Below are 27,495 nucleotides of genomic sequence, written 5' to 3' on the forward strand. Positions count from 1 at the left end.
TCTTTTAATCTGCTGATGCAGTATATTTTAAAAAACGTTTCCTCTAGATACAATACGGCCTTGCTATCCAGCTGGTCAGTCATAATGTATTTCTGTAAAGTTACTTGTTCAAGGTTTCATATCAGTTTGAATACAATAGCAGCTTCATGCTTAATGCATGTCTTTGTTCTCTGTTACACTTCCTCACACAGCTGCGTGCTATCTAAGTAACACATATACAAGCCCAGATCATTCCAACAGGAAAGAGCAGAAGATTTCATTATTTCACACATTTAATTTCCTGACCCAGCAGATAATCACTTATGAAAAGCATAAACATTAAAACTTGCTAAGCTAGCATTCTGTCAGGGTCAGAGATCAGCTTTTGCTTCAAACCACACTGCAGTTTCAAAACTGCTTCACATTTAGACATGAATTAATTTTACTACTATATGAGTAATAGAATAAAAATGCATTATATACTACTTTGCTTTTAAACTAGCATTTCTCATGTATTCAAATACACATTTTTCTAACATTTTCCCCCCATTAATACTTTTTATTCTATTTTGAAGTATGCATAGTGTCATTTCATCTCCTAGCCTTTTCCACTCAGGATTTTCAGCTAGGTGAGTCATTTAATCTATACTTCAGAAAAAGCGGCATCTGAAATCAATCTTTCAATTTCAATATCTTGGTAGAAAGTTTCAGTAACAGATACATCATCAAAATCTTTGATTAATCTTTTCATGCAGGGAATTCCACAGTAAACACATGCTCCTATTAGGAGTATACCCACACAAATGGCAATTAGAATATTCATTAGGATGGAACCCCACCCCCCCAAATAGATTCTGGAAAAAGTCCGTCAGTGGGTTTGGGCCTGGTTCAGTCATGGCTGATACTTGCTGAATTACCTCTAGGTGGTTATCTATCTCATGACGATTGTCAGGAATAAAAGCACAGCATTCTTCTTTGATAAGCGAGCACGTACCACCTCTCGCCGCTAGGGTGAAGTCAAGAGCCATCCGATTTTGTAGCACAACAGTTCTCATTGCATTCAGTTCATCAGTCACCAATTCTAGGGTGGAAAAAGTTGCATTACTCATTACTTCAAGAAGTTTAGACAACTTCCTCAGCTCCCAGATCGATTTGACTGCTCCATAGGCTGGGAATATTCCTGCCCAGGATATAACACTGTCACTCAAGTCCATATGAGTCAATTCGCTTTTGTCTATTACTGAATTATGGTCTTTCCAACCAGCTTCAATCTTCCCAACTGGATTCACAGGTTTCTTAACTGGACCTTCGGATTTTCGAGCTGTTTCTCTTACGTTTCGTATATTACCCAAAGGTAATTCTGCAGTATGTCTTATTGCCGGAACCAAGTAACCCAAAAAACAACTGCCGGACCAATTCTCAGGTAACCATTTATATGCCTTTTTCCCACAAATAAAATAACAGTTTTCTACTTTAGTACTAATACGCATCAGCCCTGCATGAAACATTTTCTGATCTATAACTGACAATTGTTTAAACAAAACTGGATTTTTTTTTAATGTCACTCATAGTTGTTTTCAATGAGTATACGAGTCATAATTAGTATTACAAAAAGTATTGCCATTGCTATTCTTAATATAACATTGGTAAGATATGGTTATATTGCAATTGCTCCAGCCCACACGGAGAGTGTCATTTTTGTAGAAACATACAACTCCTTTTTGTGTGACAGGTAAAAATAAAGCTATTTTGTCCTGTGATCTCACAGTTCCTGTGTCGAAAAGTAAATTCTCCCAAGTCTCATTTATCCCCAAAGGGACAGTGGACATTATCAGTCCTCCATATGCTGTTGGTATAGCTGTACAAACCCAGCAATTTGAAATGTTCATAGTCCCTGCATACACATGTTTCATGGCTAGGTATGTGTTAAAATTTGGATGCCAGTCTATAGACGTTTCATCACGCCTTCCCACTTTCACGTGTGTGGTTGTGTGTAGGATAAACCACAGCAAGAGGAAAATTGTCACAATTACAGTTAATAAATGTACACACAACAAAATGATTATGCAACATCTCTGGGGTTGATCTAAACTTCTATCCGCTTTGTTTTTGGCCATCTTGGTCTGGTTGTGTATCAGTCACAAAGTTTTTATCAAGTTGAAAGTACTTTACCGGTTTACAATGCATCAAATGAACCCAGGAAGTCCTCTCAGCCACTCTAACTGCAGTAGGTGTTGCCAACAGAACCTGGTACGGTCCCTCCCACTTTGGACTCGCCCAATTCTTCCTTTTCATCACTTTCAGCCAAACGTATGTCCCAGGAACCATGACTGCTTCCACCGGTCTGGTCTGTTCCTTATCTGAAAAAGAGTTAAACTGCAAAACAGATTTATTTGTTAACAGTTTCCTCATATAACTAGCTAATGAACTGTCAGCCTCTTGCTCTGCAGGCATGAGAGCTTTCCACTGAGGCACATAATATGCTCTCCCTAAAACCATTTCAGAGGGAGTCAAACCCTTTACATTTGGAACCATTCTCATACTCAGCAGTGCTAAAGGCAGACAGTATATCCAATTTTTTTGGGTCTCCTCTACTAGCTTCCTAAATGTATTCTTTAGGGTACCATTGTACCTTTCCACCAGTCCTGCTGACTGTGGGTGGTAAGCACAATGGTTCTTCAAGGAGATACCAAAAAATCTCCCAAGCTGGTGAATCGTTTGATTCACAAAATGTGTGCCATTGTCACTATAAATCCTTTCCGGAATGCCAAATCTAGGGATTACTTCTTTTATCAGGGCTTTTGCCACTGTTGCTGCATCCGGGTTTTTGGTTGGAAAAGCTTCTACCCATTTAGAAAACATATCTACAATAACTAAACAAAACTTTTTCCCTTCACATTTATTCAATTCTATGAAATCCATACAAATATTATGGAACGGGTATGGTGGTATAGGAAAACTTCCTTGCTTGGTTTTAAATGCCCCTTGTGCGTGATGCTTGTTACAAGTATGACAAGCTGCACAAAATTTTTTTGTGTAATTTGTGTATCCATATGTTTGGAATATTCGATTTGCTAACTGTACCACCCCCCCCCCCCTGTTGAGACATGGCACTGCCCATGGCTCAACAAAGCTGCATATCTAAATAAATTAGACGGCAATATCGGTTTTCTTTCTTTGGAAATGTACAGTCCATTCTCAAGAATTGCACCTCGTTTTACCCATTTTTGTTTTTCTGCTCTTGTAGTAAGCATCTGCATTGTTTTTAACATGTCTAAATCTAAAATCTCAGAGGGTTGTAATTCCTCATTTAAAAGTAAAGTTTCTGAGTCTGAGGCTGCTTGCTTTGCAGCTGCATCAGCTCGTGCATTGCCTTTTGAAATCTTATCCTGCTGTTTTGTATGAGCTACACATTTACAAATAGCTACTTTGGTAGGTAACTGAATAGATTCTAATAACTCCAAACTAAATTAGCATGATTAATAGGTTTTCCACTGGATGTTATCATTCCTCTATTTTTCCATTGTTGTGCAAATACATGTACTGTAGAAAAAGCATACTGACTATCAGTATATATGTTCACACTTTTATTTTTTGCTAAAGTACATGCCCTTGTCAAAGTTATCAATTCTGCTGCTTGTGCAGATAAGTTGTGTGGTAAGGATTGAGCTTCTAAAATTTCAGTGTCTGTAACTACTGCATACCCCACCAGATTCTTCCCTGTAGGACCCCTTCTGCATGAGCCGTCCACCTAATATGTCACCTCGGCATTATCCAAGGGCATATCTGTAAGATCTTGTCTAGGTAAAGCTAACTGTTCAATTTCCTGCAGTCAGCTGTGTGGTGTGCCCTCCGCAGGAGTTGGAAGTAATGTCGATGGATTCAATGTCATACATCGTTCAATTGTCATATGAGGTTGGCTCAGCAGTATAGTCATACAAGAAAGATGTCTAGCAGGAGAAAGGTATGCTACTTTCTCTTGCAGTAAAATTATTGCAACTGCATGAGGCACTCTCAATGTGAGAGGGTGGAATAACACCACTGAGGCCGAAGCCTGTACTGCCATTGCAGCTGCAACTACTGCTTGTACACAGTGAGACAAGGATCGTGCCACTGGGTCTAACTGTGATGAATAGTAGGCTATGGGGTGTTGCTTGTCCCCATGTTGTTGCATCAATACTGACGTCATATATCCTTGCTTACAATCTACAGTCTGAAAGAACCGTTTGTGATAATTTGGAAGTCCTAAAACTAATGAAGAAGCTATTAACTGCTTCAACCTGCAGAAAGCCGTTTCTGCTTCAGTTGTTCATTGTAAAATGTCTTGTGCTGCCATTGGTGTCCTATATATCAAGTCAGTCAGTGGAGCAGATTCCAAAGCATAATTTGGTATCCAGCTCCGACAAAAATTAGTTGTACCTAAGAAAGACATCATTTCTTTCTTGGTTGTTGGTTTGGGTGCTTGCAAAATCACTGTTTTTCTTTCCTCATCTAGTATTCTACCTTCATTGGATATTACATATCCTAGGTATCTAACTTGTTTTCTCCAAAGTTGTAACTTACTTTTGTTTACTTTGTGTCCTTGTGTTGCTAAAAATTTCAGTAATGCTTCAGTATCCTCCCTGCACTGTTGCTGGGTGGGTGCTGCTAGCAAGATGTCATCTACGTAAAGTAGAATTTGACTACCTCCCGGTGGGGTAAATCCTGCCAGGTTGCTAGCCATTTCTTGTGCAAATATTGTTGGGCTCTCACAATATCCCTGTGGTAGTCGAGTATACGTATACCTCTTACCCTGAAATGTAAATGCAAACCAATATTGACTATCAGGATGTATAGGTATTGAAAAGAAAGCATTGCTAATATCTACCACAGAGAAATACTTCTGTTGCAGTTCTAAATCATTTAACAAAGTATGTGGGTCTGGCACCGTAGGTGCAATAGGTATTACTGCATTATTTACAGCTTGTAAATCTTGTACCATCCGCCATTCCCCATTTGCTTTTTTAACAGGAAATAGGGGTGTATTACATGGTGAATCAAGAGATTCTACCAGTACTCCTTCTTTGAGTAATGCTGCTATTATAGGCTTAATTCCTATTTCTGCATCCTTTCTCAAAGGGTATTTACTTTTCTGTGGTCTAAAAGCTGACTTTGGGGTAATTGTAACTGGTCCTGCTGTTCGAATAAGTCCTACATCTGACTTGCCTGTTGACCAGAGAGTTGTTGGAATTTCACATAAGGTCTTTTCTTCTTCTAATAAGAATGCTAATCAGCTGTCCTCGCTAGATTGCAAGTGTACAGCTGGATGTGTCTGTGTCAACCAATTCAGTTTTTGTTTTTGTATCCCTTGTTCTGACAGCTCTAAATCAGTCTGTTTCTCCCATCTTGTTACTTTTTCTCCTAAATCTGCCCATTTGACACCTTTGTTCTTTGTCAAGCTGACATGTGGCAACCGATTTGATCTATACAATGCAAGGAATTCTTGAGGTAATGAACAGCTAACTACACTGTTCCCCTCAGCATCCCAGTACAAAGTATGCAAAACCAATCTAGTTGCACGATTTCTAAACAATTCTTGCTCATATTCTCTATCAGGTCCTGGTGTAGTACAGTAGTATAGAGTACAGTGTAACAAATGCTGTTGATCAGTGTCAAGGGAGGGGGCTTTACTGATGGCTACATACATCAGCTCCTCGGTTACTGCCCCTGGACCAGTCGTGACTAGGCCCTGGCTGTACCAGTAAAAAATTTCACCCTCCGGTCACACTACAAAGGTATCCATTTGTCTCTGTGCCTCCATTCCTTGTACAGTTGAAACTACTGCTATGCCAAATATCTGCATAAGGTCCCTGCCCAATAGGTTTACTGGACACTTTGCAGAAACAACTATTTTTCTTCTCTGGGTCATACCTGAAACAGGGTCAGTTATTGCTATATCATGGGAAAGTGGTTCCCTGTATAGCTGTCCATTTGCGGCTTTTACTAGTATATAATCAGGTGATTCGGATTGTTCTGGTAACTTGGAGGGGTGTATCAAGGTCCGTGACGCTCCTGAGTCACACAGGAATTTGACTTCCCTTCCTTCCACCAGAAGTGTAACTTCCAGTTTCGTATCTGCCAAGTAGAGCTCTAAGCTCAATAATGCTAAGTCCAACATTTCACTTTCTTCATCCTCCATATCTACTTGCACTTCCTCTACTCCCTCTATCACATTTACATTTGTTTTCTGTTGATTAAGTTTTCCTGATGATTTCTGACTTTTATTTGATGTATCCTCACTATCATATAGTCAGTCTTCATCTCCCTTATCTTCTGTGATTACCTTTTTGTTTTGCCTACAATCCCTTGCTAGATGTCCTTTTTTCCCGCACTTGAAGCATTCACCTTTCTTTTTCCTCTCTTCAAAATCTTCTGATCGTTTGTCAGACTATTTGTTTCCCTGGGCATTCTTCTTGCCCTTTTTACCTGACTGTAATACAAATACTTCAGCTCCGTCTTCAGCAGTGAAGACTTGTGCCTTCTTTTTCTTTTTACTGTTAAAATGTCTCTCAGCATGTCTAGCGTATTCGAGTAATTCTTGTAGCCTCCCTGTTCGATGATCTATCATATGCTTCGTAATGAAGCTACTAATAGGTGCAATGCAACCTTTCAAAAATGCATTTTTTAATTGTTGTTCATATGGGGAATCATTCGTTTGGTTCTCAGAAACCGACATACCGCTATGATTATTAAAACATTCTAATAATCTAGCATAATATCCATCTATTGTCTCATTTTCCTGTTGTATGCATTGATTAATGCAAGTCCAGTCTGCTCTAGGTTTCCATTTCTCAGAGATTCGGTCTGTCAGTCCTTTCACTCTGTTGCCTAACTCTGCGTCACTATGTGGGAGTGGTCTAAGCTCTGCATTACGAGGATTCCAGGAGCCACAAATCATGTGCCAATCCAGACCTATAATTTGTCTTACTACTTTTTCTACTTCTTCCCCATTCAAGTGGTAACTTAACCTCATGCCTTGTAAATCTTCTAAAAATTTCGTAAAATTAACTTTCGGATGGGGGATTCCCTCAGTAGCCTTCCGGATGTCTTCCGGTGTCCATGGTCTATATACTAAGAGTGTTGGATCCTGCCCTTCCTGTCCTGCCTGAGGATTTGGAACTTCTATAAGTGGGCATATTTCTTCCTCACTCTCATCCTGTAGATTTCTCTCTATTTGGTATGATTCTGTGTCCCTATGTGTTTTACGTGTTCGGGACCTAGTCTCAGTAGGATCTCTAACAAATGGTTGTGGTCTTGCTGAAACTTCAGGATAGCACGGAGGCGGACCAGCTTGTCCACTCGCTTCAAATCCTGAAAAGGGTAAGGGAGGGGGTAAGGGAGGAGGAGGAGGAGCTGTCGCTATTACCAAGTTATTATCCTCTTTGTCTAAGAATAATGTTTTTGAATTTTTAAGTTTCTGTTCTCTACAATTTGCTTCCTCAATCCACCTGTGTGCTTGAGGTATGCCTAGTTGGCGTTGCTTTTTTGCCTGACCCCCTGCATCAGATTTAAGCTGTTTAAGGAGTTTAACTAATGAAGGTTTATCTAGTTTACCATCAAATTCATATTTATTAACCCATTTCATATAATACCTAACGTTATCAGAACGTTGTAATTGCATGTATTTTGTGTCTTCGGTTAGGGGCGGATCTCGCGAGGTTTTAGTGCACTTATTACCCATGTCAAAGAAAATGTTACGTAACCCTTTTTTATCACGTGATATCAAGTTCTTAGTTCCTGTTTACAGTTTATCTAGAATAACTGTCTACCTTATTCTGTTACCCTGATCTATGACCAAATATACAGTACTTCCTTTTGTCCCTGATCTGCAAAACAAATCTTGACAACAATATACTGTAACCTAGTCCCTGATCTAAAACAGAAAAAAGGCAAATTCTTCCTACCTGAGCCTCCGGTATTGAAAATCGTTCAAGTTCCGCTTTTCGGCCACAGATCAGAAAGTGGCCAGCCTCTTTACACACGACAATTCAGTCGGAGGTCTTTTCACTCAAGAAGAACCATTTCGGTAACTTCTCCTGCGCAGTATTCAACCACCGATATGCTCTGATCTGCAGCTTACCAAGGGAATTCCGTCTTTCGAAGGACCAAACTGCTAAATAAAATTAAGAATTCAATACACAGGAGGTTCAGATTCAAAAGTTTACTAGTGTACACCAGGAGGCAAAAAACGTACAAGTACAGAATTTTGTCTGACATGAAACAGGAAGCACACAATTTTATATAGGTTTAACATTCAAGCTATGCCCACCTTACTGACGTGATATGTCACAGGGCATCTACATCACTTTAGCTTACAAGCCTCTGTTCTTTTAATCTGCTGATGCAGTATATTTTAAAAAACTTTTCCTCTAGATACAACACGGCCTTGCTATCCAGCTGGTCAGTCATAATGTCTTTCTGTAAAGTTACTTGTTCAAGGTTTCATATCAGTTCGAATACAATAGCAGTTTCAGTCTTTTAATGCATGTCTTTGTTCTCTGTTACACTTCCTCACACAGCTGCGTGCTATCTAAGTAACACATATGCAAGGCCAGATCATTCCAACAGGAAAGAGCAGAAGATTTCATTATTTCACACATTTAATTTCCTGACCTAGCAGATAATCACTTATGAAAAGCATAAACATTAAAACTTGCTAAGCTAGCATTCTGTCAGGGTCAGAGATCAGCTTTTGCTTCAAGCCACACTGCAGTTTCAAAACTACTTCACATTTAGACATGAATTAATTTTACTACTATATGATTAATAGAATAAAAATGCATTATATACTACTTTGCTTTTAAACTAGCATTTCTCATGTATTCAAATACACATTTTTCTAACACTATTGTACTTGGCAGTAGCTAAAATTACCTAATTTCCCCCTTTGTCAGCTTGAGTGTACACATATTTATCATTTGCATCTCTCAAGCAATTAAGCACCATCCACTCACATTTATTTAAATTGTATGTCCTATGTCTTTGTGTAAATCTGTTGTATTCTAATTCTACCTCTCTATACAGGACATTTTTAAATTGTCGCAGAATTGCTGATAATTTTGGTGGAAAAAAGTCACTATGATGAGGGACCCGTGGAACTATTAACCTACCATACCCTGTACAAAACCCCACATTATACCTGCCTGCATTCCCCTCTGCTTCCCCCACTGGAAGATCAGTCAACTCATCACAAAACACATTGGCATATAAAGACACATTCAAAAGTGAATCGTCAGAACAAATACTCAAATTGTCCCTCTCATTAGCATTATTTACCTCTTCATTAGATTTGTCATTAGGCACACGATTTTGAAAAAACAGTTTTAAATGTAATTTCCTACAAAAACGACTTGTTTTCAAAATAACATCAGCCAATGATGGAAAAAATGCAGGAACAAATTTAATTCCCTTCAGTAATAAAGCTTTAACATCATTGCTTACATTCAAATCAGAAAGGTTCACAATATTTAGATCTGTACGATCACCTTGAACAGCCCCGTGCATCACATACTTGGATAAAAAGCAAGCCTCGTTGTTAATATCAGTTACAGAATTGACATTCAAATCAATACAAATGTCATTAATTCTTTCTTCTTCTGTTGTTGCCAACTCCACCAAATGTGTTCGCTCCCTGCCATTTATGACCCCTGGTTTTGACTTGTTGTGCTGTGGTTGGTTGTTCTTCTACAGTGCCCTCATTAAAAATTGCCTTCTCAAATGACATGTTCTTCTTTCCACTGGATGCTGTCTCAGCCGAAGAACCTGAAGAATCACATAGTATGCAGGATTTATTGCCATTACGAACGCTTCTGGACCTCCCCCTTCTCGTTTTCCTTTGCCATGAGAAAATAGTACCATTTTTATAGTCCCTTACTAAACCAAAAATACTTGTGGAGGAAATAAGGCAATCCAGTTCTTTTTCGAAAATTTTAATGATCAGTAAAAGCACAGCAACACGCCAACCAAGAACACTCAATTCCTCAATACAAAGTCACATTAACGCCAATACTCTCCACTGCGTTTTCGTTTCAGCTACTTCCTCGGATGTAACAAGATACATACTGAGGTTCCAGAACACCATAAATACCCACTAGGGGTGTGCACATTAACTAATTAATAAACCAATTATCTAATTAAACACTTAATTCAAAAAGTGAACATTTTTAACCAAAAAGAAGAATTCTAGTCTCCAACTAATTTCTTTCAACCATTTGTTGTGTGTAAGCAATTAATACTTATTTCTGAATTAAAATCTTATTTGTTTAATAAATATAAAATATATAAAATAGTTAAATAAAAAATTTTTTTAAAAACACATGTATATAGAACACACCAACTGTATAAAAGTGCTTCAACAAAAAAAACACTGAATCAATCCTTATCAAACAGTGCCATCTACATTTCAAATTAGAAAATACAGGCAAAAAATACTTGGGTCCATCTAAACAAATATTTTTTAAAAAGATGGGCCATGCATATCCTACAAATCCTATAAAGTGCAAAGTGCTTCTATTTCATCAATACATATATATGGAAGATAAATATATGGGAAACATATAAGAAATGTTTTATATTCTATAGGCATATAAATAATTAACCACACCAGTATTACTGTTAAAATTCATATTAAAATTCATGTTGAAAATCATATGGTATTGGGTATTTAACCTTCAAACCTGGCCATCAACAAACATACTTAAAGTTTGGCGGCTCTCATCTTTAAAACTGGGGCTATTGATATATTGTCGTTTAGCCCAGGTGCTCTATTGGCCTCTAAATTTAGTTGCCATAAGAGTTCTTTATACTCGATTGTGGTTTCCCAAGGACCACCCCTCAAATCCATGTCTACTACTTCCAAGACATAAAAAGTGAAAGAGGCATCCTCGCAGTTCACTTTATGTCTATATAACGCATTGTTGGCACATTGATTCTTAATATCATAATTATGTTCATAAATCCTGTTCCTTAATTTTCTCTCGGATTTGCCAACATAAAATGCTTCACATTTTTTACATGTAGCTAAGTAGACTATTCCCTTTGTTTGGCAGTTTGCAAAATGTCTACTTGTAATTAACAAGTCCCTACTCTTCAAATAAATGCTCTCCTTGGGAACCACCCATATACACTGGTTGCACCTTTTTTATAGTCCCTTATATCACATTCTAATTTTCCCTTTTTCCATGTAATCACAGCCTCCTCAGCCTTGCTAACACAGCCCTGTATCTCATTAATCGTGTTATTAAAAGAATATAACAGGAACGGATAGACTCAAACAATCTTGTAACTGTAAAATTTCCTCCTGCACTTTAACACGCTGTCTGACATTTCTTCTAACAAGTATTTTCAACCAACCTGCAGTGCACGCTAAAGCAATTTGCTTCCACTCTTCAAACAGGTCATTCTCTTCTTCAGAAAAATCAAACAAGGAAACCAGTCTACTCTGAGACCCCTAAGGGTGAAGTCCAAACGTAAGTACTTTTCAAGTAAACCGGTATTGTAAAAAAGAGCCACCTCTTTGTTAAGTAAGCGTTCTAATAGCAAAAAAACCCTTCATGTGAGTCTGGTTCTCCCAAAAACCATAATTCTTTCAAAGCTGCTCTAGCATCCCTTTCCTTCCATATTTCAACCAACGAATCAGGACTGGAAATGGAAGGGTAATCAGCCTCGGTTCCAAACATGACAAGTCAGCTAATTCAGCTCACGCTCGAAATTGAAAGTGAAAAAAGCACTCCAACCAACTCCAAATACAAAACCAACATCCAAACTGGAAACAAAGCTAAAAAAATGAAAAACATATCAAGGTGGAATAAAAACTTTACTGGTGTTTCCCGGTACCTCGGCTCAACAGCCTTCCAAGGAAGTCATTTTTACACCAAAAAATGCAACATATTTAAATATACATCAATTAGGCTTGATAAGACTCATTCAGTTATGAAAGTGGTAAACAGTAGATGTGAACACACTAACCCTTCACTATCTTGTCCATCTGAGAACTTAATACATCAATGACATTTATATATTGATGAATGAACCATAGTGCATAATAAAACATACCGAAAAGATGTGCATTTGTGCATGTTTTATTATGCACTATGGTTCATTCGTCAATATGAATATGGAGTTGGTTGGAGCATTTTTTTCACAATTAACATGGACAGTCTGGAACAATCTGGCTAGTGACAGGTATGCTCAGAATAGCTTAGTGCAAGAAAGCATAACCAAGCCTGGCAAAGGGGGGGGGGGCATGACATGCGGACATATCTGACATACTGGTGTAGATGAGCTGACACATGTGATGCAGTAACACCCTCCTGTCTGTTCCAACATCTATTGAGTGGAATAGCACAAGTTGAAAAATCAGTGACTTCCCAGGAGTTAGTCATGTAAATCTTCACATCCCCCCACTGATGGGTCAGACATACACAATGGTTATGTGGGCCAGGCAACACCACACATCTGCCAGATATCTGGACATAACATCACATTAGAGAAAAATACACTGAGCTGCTAACCATGTCACCAAGCAATATCCAAACTACAGGCAGAATGGCACAACAAAAAAGCATGGGACAATACACATGTAATTGCAAATATACCAGGCACTCCAGGGATGTAACAGCACTGAGAAACAGACACCAGAGTGAAAGTTTATACAGAATAAGGAATGTGTGCATCAAGCTGTCAGCATGTTTGGTACTCACACACTACCCCTACATATAACGGCCCAATACACAGTGTAGTATGATGCCTGACTGTGTTATGGGGCATGTCACAGTCTTACACTACAAAAATGTAACACTTGATAGAGCACCAGAAACTGGATCTGCATGCAAAGGCAGATAGAAAAGGAAACATAACACTTACATCTACTACCCCCCCCCCAAGAAATAACATATTCATAATACACTGCCACACAATCCTGACAGTCTGTCCACAATAGACAGAAATACAAACACCTCCCAACTGTACACACTCCCAAAGAAAGTCCAGGCCTTGTCATCATATATAAGGACTCTTACACATAAAATGTCTGGTAGTCTGATACCTAACTGGGATGATATTACGACTTATGTCACTAAGTAATGATATACCATATCTCAATGCCTCTGACTGCATGATATATGCACAAAGTTTGACAGACTCGTGGACAGAGGCCTAAACACAGGTCCAGGATGGAGATATTGCTGTTATAAACTGAGAAAGTAGCTGGTGTAGGTCTAATCCTATCCCCCCATCACATACAGTGCAAATGTGAACATCCCACACTCTGCAGTGTCCAGCCCTGAATCCTGCCTGTCTATAGAATCCCACTGTCTGCAACCAATATAATGTAGCCAGTCACATTACCCTCCTGTAAACTTTACAAATCACTCTTAATGGTACTTGTCTGTCACAAAAAACTCCTGACTCCCTTCCACACCACACACAACCTGCCTGTATTCTCTCGTACAGCTCTCCCCCACACTGCTCATGACTCTGAACTGGTGTTCCCAAGTAGTTAGATGTATCCACCTTCCAAACTGTACGCCCTGCATTGTCACCATTCCTCTATCCCCCACTCCATTCACACACATGTATTCTTACTTAGTCCTGCTGACCATCATTCCTCCCTGCTCTACAACATAACCCCACATCCCCAGGGACTCCCCAACCTGTCCCCTAATCTTACTATAGATCACAATATCATATGAAAACTGCGCAGTCAACAGGGGCCCCTGTCTGATCATGTCTGTCAACTTGTCCCTCACCATTGCAAATGTGAAAGGGCACACAACTGACCCCTGATGTACTCCCACCTCCATCTTAAATCCACCTGCCATGTCAAAACCAGAAATCACTACTGTCACACTAGCCTCCTACATATCCTGTGGTGTCTGACAGACTCCTTTGGCACCCCTGACCTCAACATACAATACCACAACTAATCTCCAGGCAGCATGTTATATGCTCTCTGTAGGTGCACAGACACAATGCAGCTGCATCTCAGCCTCAGTGCAGAGCTCCATCAACACTTGTGCATCAACATTTGCATCTGTAATGCTCTTACCTGGCATGAAACCATACTGCAAATCATCAATCATCACCATGTTCTCAACCTAGCTGCCTCCACCCTTTACCATTACCTCATCCTGTGACCGATCAATGTTATTCATCACTTGTTACTACACTTCTGCAGACCACCTTTGTTCAGATATGCAGTACCCTTACATGTTCGCCAACATCTCACACATCCTGTCACTTTTCAAGATTACAGTAAACATTTCAGTTAAAAATACCACTGCCAGGTCTCAGAAACACCTCCAGGCATCCACAGGTATGTCACCTGGAACGACAGCCTTTCCACTATTAACCCCCCTCACAGCTATCCTTACATTTTCCTTGATAATCTGTTGCACCTCCTGATTAACCATACCCACCTCAGCCAACCTTCCCTCCATCCCCCATTTTCCTCATGGAACAAGCCATCAAAGTGATGTTTTCATACGTTCTAAACACACTCCTAGCTTGTACGTTTCACCCATATTCCTTTATCACCCTTTTGTACTGCACATCCTTCCTAGCTATGTACCTCTGGCTAGCCACTAGCTACAGGCCCTATATAACATCTGTGCTATCCAACATTACATACAACCCCAGACTCCACATCCATAGTCATGTACAACACTGTCTTTGCCATGCACCTCATCTCTTTATACTCATGTCAACTCTCTACATCTGTCTGTCAATCCCACTTCTCCTTTGCCAACACCTTTCTCTGCATACTCCCCTGTACTTCTTCATTCCACCACTACGTGTGTAGAAGCATTCACCACCTGGGCAGCATGTCAACGTGTGTCTGATTGAGCATAGTAGGTCACAGGTGCATCAATGTAATGCTGAGTATGAGTGCAAACAGGACACATCCAATGAGGCAATCAAAAGGCCATCCCCACATATGTCTGTGGCCTCACAGGCAACTATCCAACCCACCTTGTAATGGAGGTCAGCTACAGCACATACACACACCAAAGCTACAGACAACCAGCTTCTGACATGTTTAGGACAAACATCACCCCCCCCCCCCGGCTCAACATTAGTACAGAAGGATATGCACACCACATGCACCCCTACCCTCACCATTAGTCATAAGTGCAAACTGCCTACTTACACATAATACTATGCATGTCCATACAATTCAGCTAGGTACTAGAGTATTATTTAATGTAATGTTGCAGCTGCTGACATTCATTACTAGTTTGCTGTCTCTGTAAAGAACTATGGACAATGTATGATGTCTTGTGATGTGTTTTTCCCTGTTTATGTCTTTCAGGTGTGATCCAGAGGCTTCCAGCCTATGATGTCTAAGAGACAGCAGCCATAACTGAGGCTATCCTGGAACACTACCACAGCCTCTTCTGTTGGGGTCACCAAAATCAGTGGGAGAGGACAGTTCTCTAGGGAGACCTCACACCTTGGGGAACCATGGCCGCAAGTACGAACAGGTTAGGCACAGAGCAGCTGACCTGATTCGGGGTGCACGACAACAAGCTGCTGTGGTGGCAAGGGACCATTCCACTACTGGTGGAGGGGCCAGCCAGAGAGGCCCCACTTACAGCAATGGAAGAGCTCCTTGCCAACATGTATATATATGTATGGAGATGCATATATGTAGACAAATCCATACATAATACATATATATATATATATATATATATATATATATATATATATATATATATATAAAGGTGAATACCAATATATATAGATATATACGTGTGTGTGTGTGTGTGTGTGTGTGTGTGTGTGTGTGTGTGTGTGTGTATGTGTGTGTGTGTGTGTATATATGTATACAGCTACAAACACATACAATCTGAGGGTCATGCTGCTGCACACTAGATGTCTACATCTGAAAATGCACTCACTGGATGTATTCCTTAAAATGGGGAACTATGACATCTGTGCTGTAGCACAGACCTGGTTAAAGGCAGCAGGAAGCACCCCTGCCCTACCAGCCTATTACCCATTCCACGTCTCTTGGCTGCAGAACTGTGACTGAAGCTCCAAAGGTGGTGGTATTTCCATATTCATTAAGGAAGAACACACCTCCAGAGTGTTGACCATCTTAGGCATTATAGATCTTGCAGGCATAGCTAACATTGAGTAGGACAGTGGTTCAGGTTGCAGCATGCTGTAGGTCCCAAAACATGTCCCAACACTCACACTCTATGTCCCTAAACACCCTGGACTATAGTATTGTCCAACCTAGCACTCACATACTGGTTGACTTCAACTACCCCCACCATTAACTGGGAATAACGTGAAGTCTCAAGACTGGAAATCAACCCTTATCAGTCTCAATTGAAGGTTGAGATCTCTCATCAAATACTACAAAGTTAGCTGTGAGAACAGAATTGGAGTACACAGTGAAGACAACCACAAGGTCTCATACAGTTATGTTAAGACTCTCCATGGCAATAGCAAGATTTGTTCTGAGCTACTAGACAATGGAACCTCCCAGACTGAGCCAACAAATACTGCCAGTATACTGGCTGGCATATTGAGTGCAAACATTACCCCTCACTCCACCCCCAAAGGACCAATCACAATACCAGTACACCACCAGGCACCCAGTAGTACTGCAGCACAGGTTAAAACACCACTGTCCAAGGCCACAAATGCAGCTTCTATGGGACCTGAGAATATCCCCGGCTGTGTTCTATATGAACTACAAAGTGATCTGGCACCTTGCCTGTGTGCCCTGTTCAAGCACAGCCTCACGTCAGGCTTTGAACCTACTGAACTGTACACTGCGACAGTCACCCCTCCCCACAAATGAGGTATAACTACAGACCCTGGGAGATACCTCCACAACTGCCTGACAAGTCTGGGGTCTATATCAGTTCCGCAAAAATCCATTTCAGCGAATACCAAAAGAGCAACATGTATTAATTGAACCGCGAATAGACCGAATGCACTAAACCATGAAATTTAAAACATTGAATGGTCATAGTCGGCCAACCCCACCACCCACTACATACTACCTACCCAAATAAAATAAATAAACCACATACATACACTAACCAAACCCTACTCCTAACCCTAAAGTAAAGCACCAAAACCCAACTTCTAACCCTACACTAAACCCCACATACACAACTATCTATGCACTATCCTCAACCCCTCCCTAACTCTAAGGTCCGTAACTACCGAACACTTTCCCTAAGGAGATATACCCAAACAAAATAAATAATACACATAAATAAATTAAAAAAAACCCCTACTTCTAACACTACACTAAACCCCACATACACAACTATCTATGCACTATCCTTAACCCCTCCCTAACCCTAAGGTCCGTGACTACCACACACTTCCCCTACGGAGATATACCCAAACAAAATAAATAATACACATAAAAACATTTAACAAAACCCTACTTCTAACACTACACTAAATCTTACATACATTACCTATCTATACACTTACCTTAACCCGCACCCTACCCTAAGGTCCATAACTATTGCACACTTACCTTACGGAGCTATACCACAGACAGGCCAATCAAAACACTTCGACATTTCGGATTTCGCTGTTTTGGATGTTTGGAATTTACGCAAATCGCGCAATATGTGTCAATCATCTCATATTCATGGAAATGGCGTTTCGATCGTCTGATAGGGACCCACAAGTCTGTTATGCAAAGCTATGGAATGCATCATCATGCACCTAATAAACAAGGATATGGGAATCGCAGACTCAAGATCCCACACAGTTTACCTTTGTGAAGGGTAGGTCATACCTGCTCATTCCACCTGGTCAACTGCTTGGTGTCAGTCACCTGAGTTGTGGGTGTAGGCAAGGTAACACATATACGAAACCAGTCCAAAGATGTAGTTCAGTGTTTATTCTCTAGCGCCTCGGCCATAGTAAGCCTTCAAGGAGTAACACATGACACATTTACAAAAGTTTATATAGCATCAGCTATTAACTTCAATCAAACAATTAAACAATTAATTCATTAAGATTGATAAAATGCATTACAAACAGAATTAAAGTGCATTTCCAACAGAATTAAATAATACTTTTCCAGCAGCACTCTGTATTCAAGCCCATGGGAATTAAGGTTTCATACTTTAGAATAAAAATAGTTTCTTTCTTTCTTTAAAAGGGCATTCTTAACCAAATTATCGTTTAATTCATTTACAAAAACCTGTTCTAAAATAGTTGCTGTTAACGTATCACATTTTCCCTCATGACATTCATAAAAATGTTGAGCCAGAGGACTCTCTAATTTTTTTACCCTAATATCTCTCAAATGCTCCAATAATCTTACCTTAAACATTCTCTTTGTTTGACCAATATAAAACTTATTACACTCACATCTAATAGCATATATTACTCTATCAGTTCTACAGCTATACTGGCCATTTGGTCTAAAGTTAATATTATTTATATAGGGAAAAAAAATTAGTTACATAAGGGCAACCACTACATTTTCCACATGGTAGCATCCCTCTCATAGCAATATGGTAGTGCATTTTCTCATCAGGTTTATAAAATCTAGTATGCACTACCATATATTTAACATTCCTGCCTCTCCTATAAGAAAACATTAACTTTTTTTCCATTAAACTTTTCAATTCAAAATAATTTTTTAAAAACTCCCAAAAATGTAAAATACATTTTTTAATACTCTCACTACAAATATAAGTAGAAACCATAAATATCTTTTCCACATTTTTACAATTCATAATATCATACTTATATTTATATTTACATAATGGTCCTTTATTATACCTATTATGTAATATTTTATTAATATCCAAATCAATTAAGTCAATATCATACTGTCTTTTTTTCAAACATATTCCTAGTAGATAATATTTCATTCATAAATATATTATCATCATTGCATAATCGAGAAATTCTCAAAAATTCACCATACGGAATAGCTTCCATAGTATGTCTAGGATGGCAACTAGTGCCCATCAAAAAATCATTCGGCAAATTAAATTTTCTATAAATACTAGTAATAATATTTTGTCCTACAATACCCTGTAAATTAATATCTAAAAAAGAAACTGTTGTTCTACATTGTATTCCATCAAAACATATATTAAACCTATTGATTTGAATATCCTGTATAAAATCATTAACTAAGGGTCTACGCCCTCTACATAAAACAATTAAATCATTAATAAATCTAAAATAAAATATTACATAATTTTTAACAAAGTAGTTTGTATGAATACATTCTTGTTCAACTAATCCCATAAAAATAATAGCATACATAGATGCAAAAGGCGCACCCATGGCTGTGCCTTGAATCTGATGAAAAATTTGATTATCAAAATAAAAATAATTATTTTCCAAACAAAACTTCACTAAATCTAGAATATAATGAGTTAATGGATAGTCTCCCATCTGTTTATATACTGCCTCAATTCCAAATACATGTTTGATGCTGGTATAAAGACTCTTGACATCTAGTGTTAACCAGTATATGTCCTCATCCCATTTTACATCTTTTATTTTGTTAAGAAAATCATCGGTAATACCCATAGATGTGAGTATTTACTGACTGCATTCCCCAGAGTTCACAACTGATTTACCAAGGACACCAACTGTCTGGTGAACACACAAAACATAAGAGGCAGGCATGTGGCCAGTCTGTGGACAGCGTGACAGTGGAGAGGTATGTCAGAGACATATCACTGTGAGTCATGACGTTGCACACTAAATGCATGCCCACACAAACCCTGTCAATCTATCAATCCACCATGTGTATGCCAGCATTGATGACATAGAATCTGTTCACAAATCTGGGGAGATGTCCCCCATGTTGGTTGGCTATCTCCACATGTCCTGTCCTGTGATGTATTGTCACCCACTGTATGTGAATCTGTAGGCCACCACCTCTGTAATGTCCTTCACACAGGCAAGGAAATGGGGCAAGGCCCACATTAAGGAATGTCCCATATGTCATAACTAGCAGCAGTGTCCAGTCCCACAGCACAATACAATGTGGGCACCTACGTAATGGTATGGCCGTAGAAATATCTGACATCTGCATATCTGTACAGAGGACAGACAGTAAGTAGACAGCCAACAGGTTATGCATTAGGATGAATGTTTTGCAAGATACACATCTGAAACTGAAAGGTATGCCATTGCTACATGACAACAATCTTCAATGACATGTCCAAAGAACATGGTAGTCTACAGTTAATATCAACATATCATATCAATATCCAATAATAGATACATATAAACATACAGCTCAAACACCAAGAACAAGATACTCATTACTCAGAGTCCAGCAATGCAGGGGTGTATGGTTCCAGTACTAAAATCTGCAATCTACTCTTACTTGAAAAAGCACTGTTAAAAGTACTAACATAATGATACAATATGTGTTAAACTATTTCTGTCAACCAGTGCACTGTAGTTGGGGTAACATTCAAGTGTGACTGCATATAACCTGGGATACTACTCATGTATGAAACAAATCCAAAGAGAAAAGATTGTGGTACTACCCATGTATACCCAGGTGTCCCATACAGTATACTCACACCCCTTGCAACTGTAATGACAGAACGTAGAAGCATGTTATGTACAGGAGATGAAATACACTTATTAAAGATGTCATTACCCTGATATTTTATCAGACTGGAATGTGATCATTGGTTACCAGGGCTGAGATATGCTTAGCAGGTGTAAGCATTGCTTAAATGTGAATGCTAAACAGATTTGCGCACTGGTAAGCGAGCCTACATGATGTAAGCGCCTATTCATTTAACCATACATTAGCACTGCTTAGCTTCGCACAAACCCACACAAACCCGGTTAAAGCCGCTTTAAAGTGCCTTAATCACCCTGTTTCCATCAGCCCTTGTTCTGCCCAGCAACAAAATAAATAGCCCATGCAGGTCTGGAATCCAGAACCCTGTACACTAAAGCCACAGGACATAACCATCTGAGCTGTAAGGATGTTGGCTGGTTTTTGAAGTGTATCATTCAGTACACATACTGAATCGTAGTGAACAACTGCTTTTACTACTACAATTGTTTAGTACTTGTAAGTGAAAATAGCATTGAATCTGTCATGTTCTTATACGTAAATATGCACATTTTAGATTAATATGGTGGAATACATCTGAGAAGGTACATACAAAACTCATGTTTACACATAAAAGGATATATATATGTATATATATATATATATATATATATATATATATATATACATAATATATATATATATATATATATATATATATGTATGTATATATATATATATATATATATATATATATATATATATATATATACACATACATATTCATACATGCACAAACACAAACACACACACACACACACACACACACACACACACACACATATATATAAATATATATATATATATATATTGGTATATATTTCCATCTCTCTCTCTCTCTCTCTCTTTATATATATATATATATATATATATATATATATATATATATATATATGGATATATATATATATATATATATATATATATATATATATATATATATATATATACATATATAAAACATATGGCAATGACATGTAGTGGAGTCATACCTCAGCACCATAACTCTGACCCTCTTAGTGCAAGGGATTGTAATGCATGTATTGCAGTTATAAATGTAGAATGTTGCTACAGTGACAGGGGTTTGTCAACATACATGCTGTGAAGGAAGGCTCTTCTGAAACTGACATGTACACCATTAGTTACTGACAGACATCATAAAATCATCATAGTGACGTACCACACAAATCACAGCAATGATCCTGTGGAATACAGAAGAAATATGAGCAATAAACATGGACAGTCTGAAACAATCTGGTCAGTCAGGAAGTATACACAGAACTCCTTAGTTCAGGAAATGTGGAAGAAGCCTGACAAAGGGGATGTATAAAGCCATAAAATGGGGATATATCACACATACTGGACTAGATAAGCTCACACAGTTGATGCATTTACACCCTCCTGTCTGTCCTAACACATATTAACTGGAGGAGCAGAGGTCCCAAGCCGCATACTTCCCACTTGTTAGTGACATACATCTTTACAGCAGCCCACTGCTTTGTCAGAAATACACAACACGTATGGTGGCCAGGCAACAGTATATCTGCCAAATATCTGGACATAATATCACACTAGGATAAATACACTGAGCTGCTAGGCATGTCACCAAGCACTTTCTACACTACAGGCAGACTGCCACAACACTAACCCAATTTACCTATGAGGGAATACACATGTAATTGCAAATATAGCAGACACTACGGGCATGTAACAGCACAGAGTAACAAACACCAGTGTGAAATTGCATATCCAGAACTAATCACAACACAGTCACAGTCATATAATGGTAAGCCTAAGTAATAGTACAGTATATGGACTGTGTGAACAACAGTCATCATCATGTTTGCCACTCACACTAACCGTACATATGCTGTCCCAATTCACAGTGTAGTCTGATGCCTGACTATGGTATGGGACATGTCTCAGTAAGGCCCTACAAACATATAGGCTGATAGGGTATCAGAAGCTGGAGCAGCATGCAAAGTCAGATAGAACAGGACCAAGAACACTGACATCTACCCCCAGTCTGTACACAGGCCAAGTAACATAATCGCAATACAGAGCTACATAATACAGACACTCTGTCAACAATCACCAGAAGTACACAGACCTCACTATTGTACAGAGTACAACAGAATGTCCAGGTTTTGTCCTCAGATATTAGGCCTCCTATACATTACATGTCTGGCAATCTGATATATCACTGGCTTGATATTAGGAATTATGTCAGTAAATAATGGTATATTGTACATACCCACCTCTTACTGCATGACATATGAACAAAGGGTGACAGACTTGGGGACAGAAGCAGAAACACAGGGCCAATATTGATATACTGCAGTTATAAACTGAGAACATTGCTGGTGTAACAGGGTTTGTTGTGACATATCTCTTCTGTGGGATATGAAGTCAGTAACACACATGGATGTTACCATTTACTGACTACAATCATCAGAGTATGCTACTGCATTTATAAAGACAGAAAATGTGTGAGTGACACACCAAATCTAAGTCTCCAAACTCTCACCAGTCTGCAGATAGCCTTACAGGTGAGAGTTTTCTCAACCACATAACACTGTATGCCAGACTTTAAATCATGCAGAACAGCCATATCCACACAAACCCTGTTAAACCAACTTTACTTCAAATGTAGAACAGCAATACTTACATTCTGTCCCTATGTCTGGAACATCCCCCTCCAGTTTGTTGGCCTGTCTCCACAGTGTCTGTTGTAAGAGGTATTTCCAACTAACCTCTGTGATGCTGTTTGTCACATACCCACATGAAGTCCTGCTCACAGTGAAGGAGAAGAGCCTACACCCATGTGCAGTGCTTACTTATAGGAGTGTGTTTCCATGCAATTGGCTATAGGAATGATACCACAGCCAATTGCATGTGGAGGACTCCAATTCATGCTTAGGCCATCAGCTGATCATGAGCATTACCTATCAATCTCAAGCTCCTGCCTATGCAAAACAGATGCATTTTTCCACATCTACCAGAGATGGGAAGAGAGAGACACAAAGGGAAAGAAAGAAAGGATGAGTGAAAGAGCCAAGCATGTTGTGTATGATCTGTGGGTGGAGAGAGAACTCTGGATATTATAATGGTTGCCTAGATATACATTTATGGCTGCGGATTGTCTACAACAACCTCTATGGTGTATGAAAACTCTTGGACTTGTAATGTGACATTGGGACATATGGGTCCTCAATATGAAAATGTAGCAAAACCACTGTGCAATGGATTCTGTTATTAGACAATCACACCAACACCCACACAGGATACTGCTGACACACACACCCACACACACACACACACACACACGCACACACGCACACACGCACACACACACACACACACACACACACACACACACACACACACACACACACACACACATACACCAACACACACACACACACACACACACACACACACACACACACACACACACACACACACACACACACACACACACACACACACACACACACACACACACACACACACACACACACACACACACACACACAAACACTTACTTGCCAATACTGTGTTTCAAACACTTCCCTAGCTATGTCTTGGTACTACAGTGTTACACAGTAATTGCAGGCACCGCAGAGCTTATATGTTAGAGAAATATCCAAAGGTTTATTTGAAGGTGCCGTGCTAAAGGAGGGGAGAGGGAAGTGTAGGAAGTGTGAATGACCACAAAATTAAAGACACACCCACTCTCACAGTTTCTAGGGCCAATATTAGAATTCCTACCTAACTAGTTTGCTACACTATAGTATTACACAGTTATCGCAAGTGTCACAGAGCTTATATGTTAAAGGGCTGTCCAAAGGTATTTTTGAAAGTGAGTGACATCAGCTGCAGTGCTAAAGGAGGGGTGAGGGAAGTGTGAATTACCACAAAATCAGGTATCAACAAAGACACACACACTCATTATCACAGTTGCCAGGACCAATATTAGAACTCCTATCAAACTAGTTTGCTATACTATAGTATTATGCAGTTATTACGAGTGCCACAGAGCTTATAGGGTTAAGATTTCACCAAAGGGTTATTTCAAGTTGACTGACAGCAGGCGTGCTAAAGTAGGCCAATGGCAGGTGTAGTGGTGTGAATGGCCTCAAAATCATTCACTTTCGCACACACACAAACACACATCACAGTTGCCAGGATCAGGATTAGAACTCCTACCTAACTAGTTTGCTATATTACAGTATTACGCAGTTATTATGAGTGCCACAGAGCTTATAGGGCTGATATTTGGCCAAAGGGTTATTTCAAGGTGATTGACATCAGCAGGCGTGCCAAAGTAGGCCAATGGTAGGTATAGTGAGTGTGAACGGCCTCAAAATCATTTATCTCCACACCCACACATTATCACAGTTGCCAGGACCAGGATTAGAACTACTATCTAACTAGTTTGCTACACTACAGTATTACACAGTTATCACAAGTGCCATGGAGCATATATGTTGAAAAGCTGTCCAAAGGTATCTTTGAAGGTGAGTGACATCAGCTGCAGTGCTAAAGGAGGGGTGATGGAAGTGTAGATGACCACATAATCAGGTGTTGACAAAGACACACATATTTTCAAATACAAACGCACACATTATTATAGTTGCCAGGACCAGGATTAGAACTCCTACCTAGCTAGTTTGCTACACTATGATATTACACAATTATTGCAAGTGCCACAGAGCTTATATGTTGAGGAGCTGTCCAAAGGAATCTGTGAAGGTGAGTGACATCAGCTGCAGTGCTAAAGGAAGGGAGAGGGAAGTGTATGAAGTGTGAATGACCCCAAAATCAGGTGTCAACAAAGACACACACACTCTCACACACATTACCACAGCTGCCAGGACCAGGATTAGAACTCCTACAGTATTACACAGTAATCACACGTGTCACGGAGGTTATAGGGTTGAGATTTAGCCAGAAGCTTATTTCAAGGGTATTGACATCAGCAGGCATGCTAAAGGAGGCAAATGACAGGTGTAGTGGTGTGAGCATCCTCAAAATTATTCATCTCTCCACACACACACACACACGCACACACACGCACACACACACACACACACACACACACACACACACACACACACACACACACACACACACACACACATTATTCATCTCCACACACGCACACTTGCCAGGACCAGGATTAGAACTCCTACCTAAGGAGCTCCACTGAGCTTATAGGGTTGAGACTTGTCAATGGTTTATTTCAAGGTGACTGACATCAGCAGGAGTGCTAACATGGACAATGGGAAGTGCAGTGTGTGTGAATGGGCTATAAATCATTCCTCTGGAAACACACATACACACTCAGTCACACACAACTTTACATTTGACAGGACTGAGTATACATATGCTACATGAATACTGATTTGTACTATCATGTTACACAGTTATCACAAGCACTACAAACACTATAATGCCGAGGGCTACCAAAAGGAATGTGTACAGTGACTGACATCTGCACATCATGTGATATCATCCAATTGGGTGTGTAGTGGGTGAGACAGGCCTCATAATGGAATTCTCTCTGTCACTGTCTGTCTCTCTCTTCCCCACATCTCTGTGTGTGTATGTTTGACATAGTATAGTGTGTTGGCCTTGGATATGTGTGAGTATTCCTATTCAATGTGTGTGAAGCATGGATGATGTACAATTTGGTGTGTGTAGACAGACATCTGCAAATGACAGATATCTATAGTCCACTGTGTTGTCAGACATGGGCTTCATTTCTCTAAGTGTAGGAGCATGCCCAGTATGACCTTCTGTATTGAGTGTGTGAATCCATTCCAGGTAGGCTTGTACTCCAGTCCAGGGTTTGCTATTCTACACATACAGCTAGCAACCTGTTTCTGCAGGATATCTGTAGATAGGTTGACAATATGGAGTCACAACGGGTGACAGATAGGGGGACACTGTAACTATTGCTGTCTGTGCTGCTTGTGTTACATAGTTGGTGTTAGCAGAGATATTTAGACATATGTACTGTTTTACACTGTGATGTATTATGTCATCAACTACTGACAGATGTAATTATTTGCTTACAGTTATGTACTGGGAAATACAAGATTAATGAAGCTGAGTCCAGTATTGTGGTACACAACCTACACATTCTTGCACACTCCTGCCATTCTGGAGGGGTAACTACAGACACTTGCTGATGGGTCTGTGTAAATGTTCCAGCACCTTGGTACTATGGTGTCTGAGGACCCCCTTCTTGTACATATATTGACTTAACAGAATGGCCATATCCTGCTGCGGTCATACCAATCAGCTGCACAGATTCGCCCGGGTTACCCAGAGGCAGGGCTCATATATCTGGTCAGTTCCCCTTCACATTGTTGTTTACAAAAAGGGTTGTAGCCACCCATTACTGGGTTTGCAGGCAGCGGTAGTATGGGCAAACATCAGAGTTTCAGACATCATACACTCCGTGACGTATATGCGTCTACACCCCCCCCCACTCTGTTATTCTGTCCTCTTCCTAACATTATGCGAGTGATATCTGAGAAGTATCCATATAGTTGACCTTTCATCCTAGCGGTATTTATGGATTGGTCCACAGTTCATGCAATGGGACATGGGAGGTATGCTACTGGGATTTGTCAACATGGCCTTGCATTTGTGTTCTGTTGACTGTGTTAGGCTGTTAGTTGTGATCTCATGAGATACCATACATTGGCACTATGAGTGGGGCACAAGCCTTTGACAGAGGACTGTAGGCCATTTGGTAGTGATGCAGGCCATCTGTAGCAGGCCACTGCATCCTGTCACTCCTACATTCCCAGGCTGTGAGCCAGTGGATTCCTCTGGGGTGACAGGATAAGGACACACCTGCATAG

Source organism: Protopterus annectens, chromosome 17.part0 (assembly GCF_019279795.1).
Source record: "Protopterus annectens isolate FY-2018-M chromosome 17.part0, PAN1.0, whole genome shotgun sequence".
NCBI lineage: Eukaryota > Metazoa > Chordata > Ceratodontiformes > Protopteridae > Protopterus > Protopterus annectens.